Raw genomic sequence first — 17485 nt, forward strand, 5'->3', positions numbered from 1 at the left:
GGGAAGGATCAGGCACTTCTCAAGGGAGGCTGGGGGTAATATATTCATCTGTGCCTTAAAGTTTAAGAATATAAACATGAGATGCACAGAAACTGCATCAAAAGAACATTATTATTGTTGCAAAGTCAAACACTCCAAAGGTAGGAAATGATCTACCCTAGCTCTTCATTCAGCCCCATTCTCCTCCTTATCTAGCCTCTCCCAGTCTCCTTACTCAGCAAGTCCTAGTTTACACCTCCCCATTCGCTGTCTCACTCTTCCCCTGCTCCGAGTCCCTGTCTCCTTTCCAAACCATTCCTACTTCTCCCTACCCCACAGTTCCTTGTTCCCAGTCTCTTGCCAAGCCAGTTCCAAGTTCCCTCCTCCCAGCTTCTCATCTGAGCTGTCTTTCTGCTCCATACTGTCCTCCAGTCACTTCTTACCCCTTCACCCACATTTCTTATCCCCAGACTCTCAGTCAAAGTTTCCCTCCTTGGGTTCCTCATCCAGTCTGTCCCCCACTAGTATATTTGTTCAGCCAATCCCAATTCGCTCACCACATCCTGGTTCCTTGTTAGATCTCTCTGCCCTTACTCCTCCCCATCCCATTCACCCATTGCCAATCACCAGGGGCGGCTCTAGCAATTTCACCGCCCCAAGCACGGCAGCACACTGCGGGGGGCGCTCTGGCGGTCGCCGGTCCCACGGCTCTGGTGGACCTCCTGCAGACGTGCCTGCGGAGGGTCCGCTGGTCTCGCGGCTCCGGTGGAGCATCAGCAGGCATGCCACCCCAAGCACGCGCTTGGCACGCTGGGGTCTGGAGCCGGCCCTGCAAATCACAGTGTCTTTGTCCAGCCAGCCCCCGTTTTTTCCCCAGATCTTCATCCAATCTCAATGCCCCCCGCCCCTCCGCAACTAGTTCCCTGAATTTTCCTTTCCTGGGTCCCAATTCCCTTGCTCGATCCCAGTTTTCCTCTGATTCCCCCTCCAGTTCCAGGCTCCTTGACCCAAACTACTCCCCCCGCCCTACCCCTCCCACAGGTCCAACTGCGTGTGGATCAGGCAGCTTCCTCTTCCATGCAGCCTGGACTCAGTGTGTGTCTGTGGGAGAGACATTGAGCGCATAGGAGAGACAGCTTCCCCACTTTCTATTTAAACCTAGGACCAGGCATAGCCCACAGCAGCCCAGAGCTGCAGTTGCAGGAAAAGTCCTGCTGAGTCCTGGGAATCTTCAGGGAATCTAGCTGGGAAAGCTGTAGCAATTCTCTACTGAGCATATATAAACTGCAGTTTTTCAAAGGCTTATAGATTGGCCAAGTTTAGGAGGATTTTCATGTGGACTAGAAAAGGAAAATCTCTGATACAGAGGCTACCCCCTGCCAAATTTTAAATCCCTGCTCCAAAGCACAGGGGGCATGAAAGCTGTTCTAAGAAAAGGTCACCAGAATTTAACATAGGCAAGAAATTGTATTTTACTTTAGTCTCTTTCTTGAAAATGTATGAATCGTTGAAGCTGAAATTTTCCAGAAAATCTCACACTGAGACAGACATCCAACATGGAAAATTTCAGGCCAAATGGTTAAAAATTGACAAAGATACAAGCAACTGAAAATGGGGTCTTATAATGTTAAAGTTGCCCAACACTTCCTAATAGGTAGTGCTACAGCTTCACCTATAATTGATTAAGAAGATGTATATTTTAAAAAATCTCTTGTGGATTGTTAATTTGTCTTTCTGAAATCACTTTTCAGCTACAGATTCATTCTGACACTCTGTCATAGGTGACATGTGGGAATGCCATCCTTGTAATCATCTTGGAGCTTGAAGGTTATATTGGTTGTTATGGCTTGTAATCTTTAAATCATGATTTGAGGTCTTCAGTAACTCAGCCAGAGGTTAGCAGTCTATTACAGGGGTGGGGGTGGTTCTGTGGCCTGCAATGTTCAGGAGGTCAGACTAGGTGATCACGATAGTCCCTTCTGACCTTTAAGTCTGAGTCTGAGACTTAGTACTTACACACATGCTGTTTGACTTCTCAGCTAGCCTGGAAGCTGAGATGTAGCTAATTTGAGAAAGGCACAGAGCTAGCAAGGGCTGTCCCAGGTAAAAAAAAAAAATAATAATAATCGCAGCAGTTGACTCTCCACACCAGAAGAGTTCTGATCAATTACTGAAGGTCAGGTTGGGGACCTGACTGTGTACAGTTGTGTGCTGCTTTGTAATAGGTCTGTTAACTATTTTATTAGAGTATTAGAAAATTGATTTTGGTTAGCTAGGTGAGAGCAGCAATTGAGTTGATCTAAAATGGGATAAGAAGCTTTTTCAAGGAGTAGGTGTCACCTACACTTCAGTTCTCAAATAATAAATATTTCACATAACGGGAAAGTAACACTCTGTGAATTGCTTAGGGATTCAAGACAGATGCAAGCCAGTTAAAATGCTGTTTCTGTGCTGGAAAAATATCAAACAACATTTGGCAAATATTAAATGCTTCAACTGTATAAAGCACACAGCTTGTCACAACTGAGTTTGTTCCAAAAGCTGAGCAAGAGAAAGATGCTAATTAACTAAGTCTTCACTAGTCCTGTACAGGTAAAAGACTATTTCACTCAGCTCATTCCTTTGAACTCAAATCCAGTTTTTGTGACTACCTGAAAAGGACTGCACCTGTAGCCCTGCTAGAAATAAATGATAGTTTTTGAGAATTTGTTCTCATGCTTTTGAATTTTTGACAGTTTAATCTTTAGTATGTTTTCAGCACTTGACTAGAGACAGCATATTTGAAATATTTTGTAGAATCCATATATGTAAACTTTCTCATCATGTGAATGAAGCATGACAAAGTAATCTTGTATTTCTCTAGGTTATGCGTTCAGTAGTGCAGACTGTATAACCTAGATACGTTTCAAAAGTTATCAATTTAGATTGTCACTCTGTTCTTTCCAAAGGTTGCAGTCTCAGCAGTCTTATGAGTTTGAAGTGTCTCTTTGGAAAATCTCTAGTGTCATTCTTTCAGCACTTCCTATTTGTAATGACAGCCTCTAAAGCAGCAAAGGATTTCCCAGAACATATAGGGAATCCTGACAGACTGAACCACAGTAGTGAATTGACAAACTAGCACACTAGAGATTTCCAATGCTTCTATAAATAGCTTTAATTAGGAAACCAATCTGAAAGATATATTAGGACCTAGAGGAAAGACTTTGTTTGAGGAAAAACCTAATGAGGAACGCTGAAGAAGACTGATGCCTTTGAAATGACACCTAATTAAGAAGAAAGACCAGGGGAGAGAAATGAAAAGGTGGCAGGGGAGGAGGAGAAGAATTTTGAAGACCAAAAAGAGGTTCAGAGGATTAGGGAATAGCATTGCCTTGAAATGTAGGTTGTGTTGATTATAGCTACTTCCTGATTTGTTTTACTCTGCTGCCTAGGGAAGAGAAAAATACATGTTAACATTTTTATAGGGTAAAATATTTGCATTTATCATAGACCCTGGGAATTCTTGAGCTGATTAGTATAAAGCATTTAGGGGGAGAAAAAAAATTAATGCCTGTTAATGTAGAGCTGTAAAGTATTCTTGGACAGAATTATACACAGAGAGATTATTGAACATTTGAGAAAGCATTTTTTTCTGAAAAAAATCTTTGTTCAGTGCACTGTAGGCCTGATCCAAAACCATATAGACATGAACTGAAAGACTCCCATTGACTTCAGTAGGCTTTATATCATTGTCCTGTATGCATGTTTTTTCCATCTTGGCCTCTAGTCATGCCCCCTCCTCAGTGTCCTGATTAGCTCTCAGTCAAAGTTTCCTTCCTTGGGTTCCTTAGCTAATCTCAATGCCTGCCCTCCCTTGGCTCCTTGTCCACCCTTTTGGCCTAGCCAGTACCAGTTCTCCTCCTGCACAGTAGCGCCTCATCAAAACTCTCTCTCCTCCTCTCACATCTCCTCCCCACCCCATACTATGGATTGTCTGTCCTATTCTTGTCCCACCAGATCAATCCTGCACCCCAGCTCCTCATCTAGTCTCAGTCTTCCCTCCACCTACTGGCTCCCAGTCTCCTTGCCTAGCCAGTCTCAGTCTCTGATCTGGTTGTCAGTCTCCTCCCACTGCAAAGCCCAGACTCAGTTTCCCACTCCTCCCCCAGCTAGTATCCAGTCCCAGGTCCCACCCTTCCGCCCCCCAATGTCCTTTTCCAAATCCATTCCCTTCACACTCCCTGCACGTCCAGCTCTTGTTGCTTCTGCTTTTGAATCAGGCAGCTTTCTGCTCCTCTGTGCTGCTTGGCCCCACCAGTGGTGGTCACTGAGAGCATAGGAGAGACGGTTTGCTTTCAGTTCAGGTGCCTGGACCTAGCATGGTCTGCTGCAGTCCAGAGCTGCAACTGCAAAGAGATTTTTGCTCAGAGCTGGGCTGGAGGATATTAAATAGAAGCTATTAAAATTAGACATTTTAAAATCAGCAGTTCCAGATGACTTGCACCTCAGAGTTTTAAAAGAACTGGCTGAGAAGCTTGCTGGACCTTTAATGTTGATTTTCAAGAAGTCTTCGAATACTGGGGAAGTTCCAGAAAGCTAATGTTGTGCCAATTTTTAAAAAGGGTAACTGGGATAAACCGAGAAATTATAGGCCTGTCAGCCTCACATCAATCCTAGGCAAGATAATGGAGTGGTTGATACAGGACTTGATTAAAGGAGGATGATGTAATTAATGTGAATCCACATGGGTTCATAGAAAATAGATCCTGCCAAATTAACCTGATTTTTTTTATGAGATTACAAGTTTGGTTGATAAAGGTTAGTTTGACAGGTACCACACAACATTTTGATAATTTTATATTGTTCTAGGTTTTTTTAACATGGTATACATTAAATGGATTAAAATCTGTCTAACTGATAGCTCTCAAAATATAATTGTAAATGGGGAATCATCATCAAGCAGGTGTGTTTCCAGTGGGGTCCTGCATGGATCGGTTCTTGGCCCTATGCTATTTGACATTTTTATTAATGACCTGGAAAAAAACATAATATCATCACTGATGAAGTTTGCTGATGACACAAAAATGGGGGAGTGGGAAATACTGAAGAGGGCAGGTCACTGATTCAGAGCAATCTGGATTGCTTGGTAAACTGAGTGCAAGCAAACAGTATACGTTTTAATATGAGTAAATGTAAATGTATACATATGGGAGCAAAGAATGCAGGCCATACTCACAGGATGGGGGGACTCTATCCTGGGCAGCAGTGACTCTGATAAGGATTTGGGGGTTGTGGTGGATAATCAACTGAACATGAGCTCCGAGTGTGATGCTGTGGCCAAAAGAGCTAATGCAATCGTGGGATGCATAAACAGAGAAATCTCGAATAGGAGTAAAGAGGTTATTTCACCTCTATAATGGGCATTGGTGCAACCATTGCTGGAATACTGTGACCAGTTCTGGTGCCCACAATTCAGGAAGGATATTGATAAATTGGAGAAGGTTCAGAGAAGAGCCATGAGAATGATTAAAGGATTAGAAAATCAGTTTATGGTGGTAGACTCAAAGGGTATGTTTACACTACCCACCAGATCGGTGGGCAGTGATCGATTTATTGCATCTAGTGTAGACACGATAAAATTGATCCCCGATCGCTTTGCTGTCGACTCCGGAACTCCACCATGTGCGAGAGGCGGAAGCAGAGTCAACGGGGGAGCGGCAGCGGTCAACTCGCCACCATCCTCACGGCCAGATAAATCAACCTAAGATACGCTGACTTCAGCTACGCTATTTGTGTAGCTGAAGTTTTGCGTATCTTAGGTCGACTCCCCCCTCTAGTGTAGACCTAGCCAAAGAGCTTAATGTATTTAGCTTAACAAAGAGAAGGTTAAGGGGTGACTTGATCACAGTCTGTAAGTATTTACACGGGGAATAGATATTTAATAATGGGCACTTCAATCTAGCAGAGAAAGGTACAGCATGATCCAGTGGCTGCAAGTTGAAGCTAGACAAAGTCAGACTGGAAATAAGGTGTACATTTTTAACAATGAAAATAATTAACCATTGGAACAATTTACCAATGGTCGTGGTGGATTTTCCATCACTGGCAATTTCAAAATCAAGATTGGATTTTTTTTGTAAAAGATCTGCTCTAGGCATTATGTTGGGGGAAGTTCTGTGCTATAACAGGTGGTCATATTAGATGATCATAGTGGTCCTTTTTGGCCTTGGAATCTATGAATCTATGCTCAGTGTGGACAGAATCTTCAAGGAATCTAGCTGGGAAAACTCTAGCAAGTCTCTCCTGAGCACGTGCAAACTGCAAATCTTCAGAGGCTTGTAACTTGGCCAGATTTGGACTGATTGTAATGGAAATGGCAAAAGGCACATCACTGACATGAAGGCCACTATCTGCCAAATTTCAAGTCCCTGCTCCAAACTGTGCGTGGGTGTGGGGCACGGGGGTTGGAGGGGCAGCACTAAAAGAACGGTCACCAGACTTTTGTATCGAGGCAAAAATAACTCTTTCTTGAAAACACAGAATCTCTTTGGCTGAAATTTTCCTGAAAAAATCACCTGGAAGCAGACATCCAACGTGAAAAATTTCAGGCCAATTTGTTAACATTTGGCAGCATTATAAGCAACTGAAAATAGGGTAGTGTAATAGGAATTGTTGGGCAACTTTAATTGGTGCTAATAATAATTTTTATAATTTTATAATTATTTCCCCCACTTTCTGCTTACTCTTGTAAAGTTACAGGGCTCTAGACTGCAGCAGTGTGTACTGATGATACCTTGGACTTCTAAAAAGCTGGTTGAAGAGAAAAGAGACTTTGAAATCTTTTTAAACATAGAGAGATTTTTCCTTGCGTACCAAGAGGGACTTTAGTTGAATCTGACTTCAACAGAGAACAAGGTGGAGTCAAGATTTGATTCACAATGCAGGCCAAGTTATTAAAACAGGCCAGGTAGAATCTGCACTTAAATAAATCAAACTTCAAAGAGGGATGTCCTACGAAGTGGGTATTCACCCACGAAAGCTCATGTTCCAAAACGTCTGCTAGTCTATAAGGTGCCACAGGACTCTTTGCTGCTTTTACAGATCCAGACTAACATGGCTACCCCTCTGATACCAGACTTAAATGTTTCTTTTCAGAGATGGCTACCTTTCAGTGGTGAATAAACTGATGTCTCTGAATAGTTTGTGTCAATTAGGGTGTCTACACTAGAAATGAAAGTCGACCAATATTAGGTCAACTTACAGCAACTGCAGTATTTACTGCAGTGGTGCATGTCCACACTACCCTCCTTGGCTTGGTGGTGCATGTCCTCACCAGAAGCACTTCCACCGACCTAAGAAAGGCAGTGTGGGGAGCTGAGAGCCTGATCTCTCAGCTCTGCAGGCTCCTGGGCTCATCGTGGGCTGCCCCCTTGGGGTCCATTCTCACCCTGGTTTCCAGCCAGGAGCGGGGTCCAGCCCCCCAGCCCTCCAGGGAAGGGGACAGCTGGGCTCTAGCTGCCCAGCTTTCTTGTCAATTTCATGGCTCCTGTTGTGAAAGCGACAAGATAGCTAACAGCAGCAGATGTAAGGGATGCAATGTCTACACAGACACTGCCTTGCCCTAACTACACCGACGTAAGATTTACGCCTCTCATGCAGGTGGTGGTGTTATGTCGGTGTAGTAGGGCACTTACATCGGTGGAACCAAGGCTGTAGTGTAGACACTGACATAGGTTGACATAAGCTGTTTTATGTCCACCTAACTGTGTAGTGTATCCTAGCCCCAAATTAAACACTTTTGGTTGAAAAGTAATATGTGTTCTGTGTACTATTATACCTGGAAAGAGCTGGAATCTTATTGTTAATGACCTGCTGATAGTCAGTTCAGTTCAGCTGGTAGTCAGTTTAGTTCTCACGTTTATCTTTCTAGGGTGCACTAGTCTGTCTGGACTTGGCTTTGGGCTAAGTATGTATGTCAACCATAGCACAGTGGTTGAGATTTCAAAGCTGACCAGGGGATTTTGCCCCACTATTAAAATTAAGAAGAATTGTGAAGTGGGGTCATCTATTTGGTTTTGAAAATCTCAGCCAATCTACAACTCGTGTTTGTTTTTAAAGATGGAAAAGGATAGCAATCAGTTTGTCATTTATACTTCTGTAGCTGATATTTCTTTTAGAGTGTTCCAGTGAATGAAATTTCTAGTTCTTTCGGGGTCAGTGCTCTGAACACCTTAGCAGAACAGAAAAAGTCAAGTTAACAAAGCCAAAGAATCCATGATGGACTGCAGATTACTTCCATTTTTGTCATGCTTTCCTTTATTTTGGTGAGATTTCCAAAGTTAGCTGTATTCTCTTTCTCTTCCTGGGGGAATAAAATATTTCAGTACGTACTATGGTTAGTGCCAGAGTTCCAAAGTCTATCAATAGAGGAGTTATTTTTGTAAATTTACAAACTTTAAATAGAGCTGTAAAGAAATGGGGTTTTTACAGTGCACAGATTAAATGGGCAATAATATGATGATGCTGAGAAGCCCTTCTTGCTTTCATCATCTTGTGCTGCACTGTCTTCTCTACACTGCTGCTGGCTTCAAGGCAAGCTTTAATTGCGCTGGTTCCCTTTTACATCTGCAGCACGATTCCAAGGCCAGAAGGAACCATTATAATCATCTAGTCTGACCTGCTGTATAGCATAGGCTTTAGAATACGACTAACATATGCAACAATTTGAATGAACAATTTACTGCAATTTACCATACAGTAATGACAAAGTTACTAATGAGTATAAACTAAATGTATTTCAAAGGCTAAACACACTCTTACTATGAAGAAACAAAGTGATAGAAAAAAAAAACAACCTCTGCCTCTCGAGACTGATAGTTCATTTTCACTTTGTTTTCCTAAAGACCATCTTTGAAGCTGGAAGACAACTGTTTGCTTGACTGAATTTAATGGCTTCCCCATTTGAGAGGAAACAATTTGCAGAGCATCAGAGCTTGATTGATTGGTTGACTAAATGTCACTGGAAATGTCATAAACATAAAAACAACTTGCTTTAAATTTCAAAGCAACAGGTCATGTGAGTGGGGATCTCACCAAGGTCATGCAGTAGAAGCTGTTTGATATAATTTTGATTTATTTAATTTGATACTAACATAATATTTTCCATCAAATAAGGAAGGTTGTGTAGAGGCTTCTTTAATTAAATTTGTTCCTAAATCTGTAGCATTATTGCATTTTCAATATCTGTAACTATTTAGAATTCTGTTTAGCAAAGAAATTAATGTTCCATGGTTTTGGCCTCTGAGGACACACAGACTTTCATGGTTTGCCTGTTGCAGAGCCTGAGTTTGATTCTGGAGCTAAAATAATCTGCTTTGCTGAGTCTGCAGCCAGCCAGCCAGAAACACTAGCATCAAGAGGCATGAACTTCCTCATTCTTCTTAATGGACCAATATTTCTGAAACCCAATTATGATCATGCCTATGCCAACATTTTTAATCACTGAACTGATGATCAAAAGTTTATTGACTATTGTTAGATATTTGTTGTTTTATCATATCGGAAACCTTGAGGTTCCATTCATTTGAAGGGCTTGGTGAATAAGGCTAAAATTAAATGTACAAAGAGAATAATATCCTAACAGATACTCTCTTGATTAATCAGATACTTGAGATGTTTAATAGTGCACTTAAAAATAACAGTGGTGGTTACATTGCTACCAACTAAACCGCAAATGATTCTGGTGTTGTAGCTTGCAAGATTTTGTGAGATTTCTACAAAACATCATCTCAGAGCAGCAGCAATTAATATCCTAATCAATAAATATATCTGAATGACTCCCCTTGTGCCATATAATGATATCTGGCATCCCCCACTACTCCATTAAATGTCTGGATTAAGGCAATCCAGGGCTTTAGGCATACTATGGCATTAGGCCTCCATGACTCTACCCCCACAGCTTCACCTCAACCCCACTTGGATTGGTGATGATAGAGAGCTTTTCATCTCAACAGAGTCCCTTTCTTTCCCCTAGGTGTAGCAGCAAAGTTTCTCCCACTCAGAACAAACATACCTGCCAGCAAAAATTTCCTCTACCCTCCAGAAAAGCAGCAATGGCAGCAGGAGAGACTCCCAGTATTTACCCCAGCAGTCAGGCTGTATATGCTTGGGTCAGCAGGCTATGCCTGTTGCACTGTTCTTCTCCAGCCACACAGGGTTCTGCTGGGGTGGTGTTGGAAGAGCTTTCAGGTCAATGGGTCTTGGAATTAACCCCCGCTTGAGATACATGGGACAATGCATGCCTTTCTGAGCTATAATTTCTGACTGTCTTCAGACTCAGGTCGACATCTCTGCATTGGTTACACTTGGGTCATATTTCCAAGCTTTTCTCCACAACTATGAGAGAGAAGTCTTTAAACTAAAACCAGGTATAATAGTACATGTGACCTTTTTTTGGATAGCTCTAGTTTCTGGAGTCATGTGAATAAGTGTGAGTCTTAGGGCATGGCTACATTTGCAAATGTAGAGCACTTTGAGTTAAACCAGCCTTCAGAGAGCGCAGTAGGGAAAGCTCTGCAATCTGTCCACATTGACAGCTGCAACTGCTCTGGCGTGGCCACATTTGTGATGCAGCGGCATTGGGAGCGGTGCATTATGGGCAGCTATCCCAGAGAGCACCTTTTCCCATTCTGGTGCTGTGGCTTGTGGGAAGGGGATGGGGGATGTGGGGCATTCTGGGTCCTGTCCCAATGCCCTGTGATGCATCGCTTTGCATCCCAGAAATCCCTATGCTTCCGTCCACATTTGGCACCATCTTTCAATGTTTTTTGTACTGCGCGCTCTGCCTTCCCTTTTGGTCTGCAGGAATGGAGCCCGAAGTGCTGAGGAATATGCTGATGGGTCTTGCCAGCACATCACATTTGGCAGTTGAGTTACTTCTTAAGCTACAAACTGACAGTGAGGAGTCCGACAATGATGTCGACTTGCGTAACGCATATGACACGAGATTGCTTATGGTATTCATGGACATGCTCACCACCATGGAACGCTGCTTTTGGGCTCAGGAAACAAGCACTGGGTGGTGGAATCACATAGTCATACAAATCTGGGATGATGAGCAGTGGCGGCAGAACTTTTGGATGAGAAAAGCCACTTTCATGGGACGGGTGTGATGAGCTCGTCCCAGCCCTGCAGTGCAAGGACACGAAATTGAGAGCTGCCCAGCCGGTGGAGAAGTGGGTGGCTATTGCAATCTGGAAGCTGGCAACTCTAGACAGCTACTGATCGATTGCTAACCAGTTTGGAGTGGGAAAGTCGACCATTGGAATTGTGTTGATGCAAGTTTGCAGGGCCATTCATCACATCCTGCTCAGAAGAACCGTGACTCTGGGTAACGTGCATGACACTGTGGCTGGCTTTGCACAAATGGGTTTCCCTAACTGTGGACGGGCAATAGATGGGAGGCATATTCCAATTTTGGCACCATCCCACCTAGCCCCCGAGTATGTTAATCGAAAGGGGTATTTCTCTATGGTTCTCTCCGCTGGTGCTCTCTGTACGGGAAGCTGGACCTGGCCGATGACAGCATCCTGGCAGTTATATCCGTGTGCTGTGCCCTCCATAACATTTGTGAAGGACAGGGTGAAAGATTCACTCAGGCATGGACCTTTGGAGGTTCAACACCTGGAGGCTGAATTTGAAAAGCCAGAGATCAGGGCTATTAGAGGGGCCCAGCATGGGGCTGCAAGGATTAGGGATGTCTTGAGGGAGCAAGTTGAGGCTGAACGTCACCAGTAATGTTTGGTGCTTTGCACGGGAGTGAAGTGCAGTGGTTCCAATGTTTGTAGGAATCTGTGTTTGCTACGCTGACTTGCAGTGCCTGTTGCTTTCCTGGGCTAAGGTATCTTTTACTTTATGCAATAATAGAGAATGTTTTCAAAGCCAAAAAATCCATTTATTGAAAAGAAACACAACTGCTTGGGAAACAGAAAGGGCAAGGGGGTGAGGTGGGAAACGGTACAATCACAGATTTGCGTATGTCCTGTTCTCATACTCAGCCTTCCTGTCTGGAGTGCTGTGCAATGAGTGCTGCACTGCAGGATGGCTATACTGCATGGTGATGGGGGTTGAGTGCAGTGGGTAAGGGTCGTAGTTTTCAGAGCTGGGTGGTGTTGGAGGAAGCTGGTGGCAATAAGAACCCAGATGTTGGGGAAAGTGGGTTGGAGGTGACATGGGGGCACAAGGGAAAGAGTTTTGGGACAAGAGCTGCAGGGGCGGGCTGGCGCGGTAGTGCTCCGCCTGCATTACTATGAGCGCCTGGAGCAAGTTCGCTTGGCGCTCCATGATGCTTATCAGCCGATCCGTGCTTTGCTGCCAGAGCTCCACGCTTTTGTGCCGGCGATCCACGTTCTGCTGGCGGATCCTCCTTTCACTCTCCCTCCACTCCTGTGCTTTTAGATTCTTGTTAAGTGACTGCTGCATTACTTCACGCAGCATGTCTTTTTTGCTTCCTCGTGGCCTCTCCTGATTCTTTGCAGTCTCTCAGCCAGTGATAACACGGAAGACTGAGATCACAAGGTGGCAAAATGCAACACTTAACAGAGACAGCATTGTTCACACCAAACAGAGCAATGATTCCCCCCCGTACTTAAGGAGGGCAAGCACAGTCTACACAATAGCATAATTTGCCCATCCCAAAGCGAGTGCACATAACCCACGGGAGCCCCAAAATGGTGAGTAAGCGCAGGGTCAAGGACTGATAGTTTCATGGCTGTACTGGGTTTCTGTGCCTTGGGGCGAGCCAACAGCTGCAGGGGGCCACTATACTGAACACTGTCCCCACATTTCCCACAGAATTTTGTCATGGAAGATATCTTGCTGCTGAGGGTGACCTGGGAAGCAAGGGAGGGTCTTCTACTAAAATGCGGCTTCTGCACTGGCCCATATGCAGCTTGCCTGTGTGCAGCAATGGTCCCGCCCCCACGGCACAATGGAATGGACATGTTAGCCTGACTGGGACAAGGACCACAGTGGCTCTCCCAAGAAACCTATGCAAGCACATTGCCCAAGTTCTGGCTGAGACCTTTGAAGAGGTCACTGAGGCCGATTATCGCAATGTGAGAGAGCACATCAATGCCCTATTTTGCATCTAGGCATGCATGCAACCCTAACCCTCCTCACCCCAAGAGCCCACACCAAATAACTTCCTTCCCAAAATAAAAGCCGCTTACCGGGAACCTCCTCTGGTGTTTGTCCTTCCCCAAGCACCGGCCGCCGCGACTGGCTGCCTTCCTCCTGGCTTGGGAACAGCTCCTGGCTGCATGCATCTAGGGATTCCGAGGTGTCTTCCTCTGCCTCAACACCCTCGCTCCCGCTTTGCTCCTCCTCCTCCTCCTGCCTTGTTGAACTGGGCTCTGAAGTGTCCAAGGTGGTCCTCAGAGTGGAGGTGGGGTCGCCTCCAAGTATCGTGTCCAGCTCTTTATAGAAACGGCAGGTCGCAGGGGCACCAGCGGAGTGGTGATTTGCCTCGCGGGCTTTGCGGTACGTATTCCACAGCTCCTTCACTTTAACCCTGCACTGCAGTGCGTCCTGGTCATGGCCCCTTTCCATCATGGCCCTTGATATGTGCCCAAAGGTATCATAATTCCTACGGCTGGAGTGCAGCTGGGACTGGACAGCTTCCTCCCCCCAAACACTGATGAGGTTCAGCACCTCACCATTGCTCCACACTGGGGATCGCCTGGCGCATAGACGCATGGTCACCTGGAAAGATTCGCTGAGAGCACTCCATGCCTGGCTGAGCAAAGAGGAAGGGGATTTTCAAAATTCCCAGAGAATTTAAAGGGTGGGTCTGGTGGTTGGTCACTTGCGGGCAGGGCACTAAAGTTCACACTGATGACCAGAGTGGCTAGAACAGGCATTAACAGAACGCCCAAGGTGTTCACACACTGGCACTGTGGTGCTCCAGCAGGGGAGCTTCAAAAGTTATTCCACTTGCTGAGGTGGAGTACCAGGAGTGCTCTAGCTGTGGAATCAGAGTGCTCTACGTGCCTTGCCAGTGTGGACGCCTCATGAGTTAGAGTACAGTGGGCTGCTTTAATGCACTCTAACTCGCAAGTGTAGCCATGCCCTTAGCTTTCATTTGCAAAGAAAAACTGGAAAACATGAACCCTCAAGGCTCAAACACCAGGAAACAAAAGGACCTAAAATCTATTCATTTGTAAAATCTAATAATTTTTAAACCAATCTTATGATTTCTGAGTGCTTGGATTTGCAACCCTGTTCTGATATAGTCACGTGGAACTGGGGCTCTAGGCACAGGCCTATATCTCCTATGCCTTAATCTGGCCATGTCTCCCTGTGTTTTTGCCTAAATCCCCTGTAGAAATTTGACAGTTTTGGAGTTCAAGTTTAAGTTGTAAGGTTTACTTTTGTAGTAGGTGAGTTATAAATTAATGAGCATTACATTTATGGATCACCTAATCTGAGAACTTCTATCTTTTTGTTTTTTGGTTTTAACTGCAATATTCTTTTACAGCCTGTTTTGTAAATTGGAAATAACTTAATGATGTACAGGAAATAATAAAATGGCTTTCTGCTCACAGAAATTTGAGATAAGTACATGTACAAATGAAATACCCCATTCTGGTTCTGTAAGTATATCTGTATTATAGATTAAGGATTCACTACACATTGTCCATGTGTGGATGTTCTTATTCTGGAATAAGAGTATCGTGTTCCTGTAGAATGTAGCTACTAAGAAATACCAATTAACATAAATGATTCCATAATATATCAGTCTTCTTCAGCTAAGAAAATCTGTTATACATTGTAATTAGACTGAAGTTATTTTTCATTCACATTGGTGCTGCTGTATAACCATGTTGGGTCAGATGAATCTCAGCTGATATAACAAGGTGTGATAGATGAGCAAGACCCACTGTTCCAAAGAAGTATGCATCCCTGGGAAAGGCAGAGAGTTATTCCACCACCATACCATGGTAGATCCCAGAAACAGTGGCTCTTGATTGTAATATGTGTCAACTCCCTGACTGCTTTAGTGTGGCAAATAGCTGCAGAATGCCCATATTTTGTGCACTTATTACATATTTCAGCTTTAGCTGGACACACAACTTGAGCTATGAAATTTTCCACATCTTGTGCATTTAGTTTGAAATGCCTTATAGTTAGTCTGGAATTCCTGCATAGCCTCAGGGCTTTTCTGGAAATGACTTTTAGCACTCATGCTGTGTCTGTTTACAGCTTCTAAGCTAGTTTCAAGATTGTCTGGTTTGGAAAGTTTGTTTTTGTGCTGGTTCACAAGTTCAGACTGCTTTGGTATTTGGGTAGTAGCATGTAGATTTAAAGCTGGTCCTATGAAATACTTTTATCTCTAAGTCCAATGATTACCCTATCTCTGACATTTTCATGTTTTTCAGTTCCAAAATCACAGTTTTCAACCAATGCATGTAGAGCTCCTATAAAAGATCCAGCATTTTCTCCTGGTTTTTGAATTCTCTGATGAAAACATGCTCTTTCATAAACCACGTTTCTCTGTGGTATAAAGTTGCATCAAATATAGCTGGAATTTTTTCATAGTCATCTTTGTGAATGTGTTCATTAAAAGCAAAAGACATAAAGATATCCTCTATCTGCTTCCCCATAGCATAAATTGAAGATGATACCTGGATAACTCCATTTTCCTGGTGGAGCTTTGTAGCAATCTTCCAAAATACTTTGTGGAGTCTGTCCATTGTGAAGGTCTATCAATGCTGAAGTTCTCTGTAGCATTGAGAGTGGCATGTTGCTGAGACTGATCCTGCAGGCTTTGTTGCTTTGTTCCTTCTGTTTGGAACCTTTGTTCCTGTTTTGCTTCTGTTTCTGTTCTCCTCTTGCACTAGTTTACTTCTGAGACCATGTCATGTACACCTTGTACATCTTAGGTTGCAAGGCTGCTATTAGTAGGCCAGGTTGTTGTACCAGATATGGACTTGCTACAGAGCATCCTCCCCAGAAAGATACACCAGATGTGTTCACTATAATATCCCTTAATGCACTGCCAGGTATATCTGTATGCACAGCTGAGGTATGTTGCACATGTCACCTAGTGGCTAAATAGTATAATATAGTTTAACATTCTATTACAAGCTCCAAATGTGGAAGGAATCAAAAAATAAAACAATTATGTTGCTTTAAGATCTGGCCTGTGTAACCATGGTCTAAAGATGTAGCATGGAGGAGTGCTGGTAAGACTGATTTTATATCCTGGAACCAGTCAGAAAACATAGGTCAGGTTTACTCCATCACATTGCAGGATCATTTTAACTGATGACTCTAGCTACTGCTGCAGTCTGCATTGTAGCGAGAAGAGGAATGGCCACCTAAGCAGGGTTTTGCCCAAATTAGCCCTACACTTTGACCTTTTGACCTTGAGTTGAAGTTCCAGTTATAGCTGATAGAAATTTTTCATTTGAAATATTTTTCCAACAAAAATGGCTTTTTCATGAAAATTCACTGTCCAATTCTGAGAATTTTGTTGTGCTTTTGTGAAACCCCAAAGCCCAAAATCTTTTTAGTTATTATAAAAAACCTCAAGCTTCTGAAGAGAATTTTTGTTCAAGAGCATAAACACTTATGTATTAAATATACTCTGAATATGGGGGCAGAGTGTCTGCCTTAATCCTCTGTCCTTAACACTGTCTGCTAAGTACTGGAGCAAAGAATTGGATCCCATTCAGCTATCTGTTTAGTGTTGTAAAGCGTAAACACAAATGTATATGGAAGAAGTTTGAGGTGAGAGCCCATTGTTGGAGAAGAATGTAAGTGGATCCATGTGCCCATCACGTAGAGATTGTTTGGTATTAATATCACTGCTCAAAGGACTGTCAAGGTTAACTGTCTTTAACAGCTGTTCTAGTAGGAGTGTTAAATTCCTGATGGCTGAATGTTTGATCTGACAACTGCAGTGGTGTATATTTTCCTGGCATTCAAAATATTATGGAACTCCTCCTCTGTAAAGCAAACATCTGACCTCGCTAAAGGGACAGAGAAATGATGAAATAATGAAAACATGTAACCTGGATGTGTGAGATTTAAAAAAAAAAAAAAGTTCCTGTATTGAAGCAGCCTATACTGAAAAAGCAAAAAACAAACTATTTTCACCTGTAAAGGGGATATATTCTCATGAGCAAAGTGACCAGGTGTGATTTCTCAGAATGTCCCAGTGTTTTGGAGGTGCCAAGTTTATCCTGGCAATTTATACTGAAAGAGGTGTTTTAGCTTCAGTGTAATCATTCAGCTGGCTGACTTCCCCCTGGCTGGCTGTTAGTGACCTGGCCCCTGCTACATCTTCTTTCCCCCATCGCAGCCTTTCTAACTTCCAAGTGAACTTAGGGCCAAGTTGGATCTGTGTATCACTTCCGTGTAGTATCTATAATGGAGTAGAACATGGGATGCTCCAATTTTTGACAGACTGATCTTTCTAACGCCCCCCAATATCATAGCATTCTAGAGCATGTGTCATTCATTA

This window comes from Mauremys reevesii, linkage group 1 (assembly GCF_016161935.1).
Source record: "Mauremys reevesii isolate NIE-2019 linkage group 1, ASM1616193v1, whole genome shotgun sequence".
Lineage (NCBI taxonomy): Eukaryota > Metazoa > Chordata > Testudines > Geoemydidae > Mauremys > Mauremys reevesii.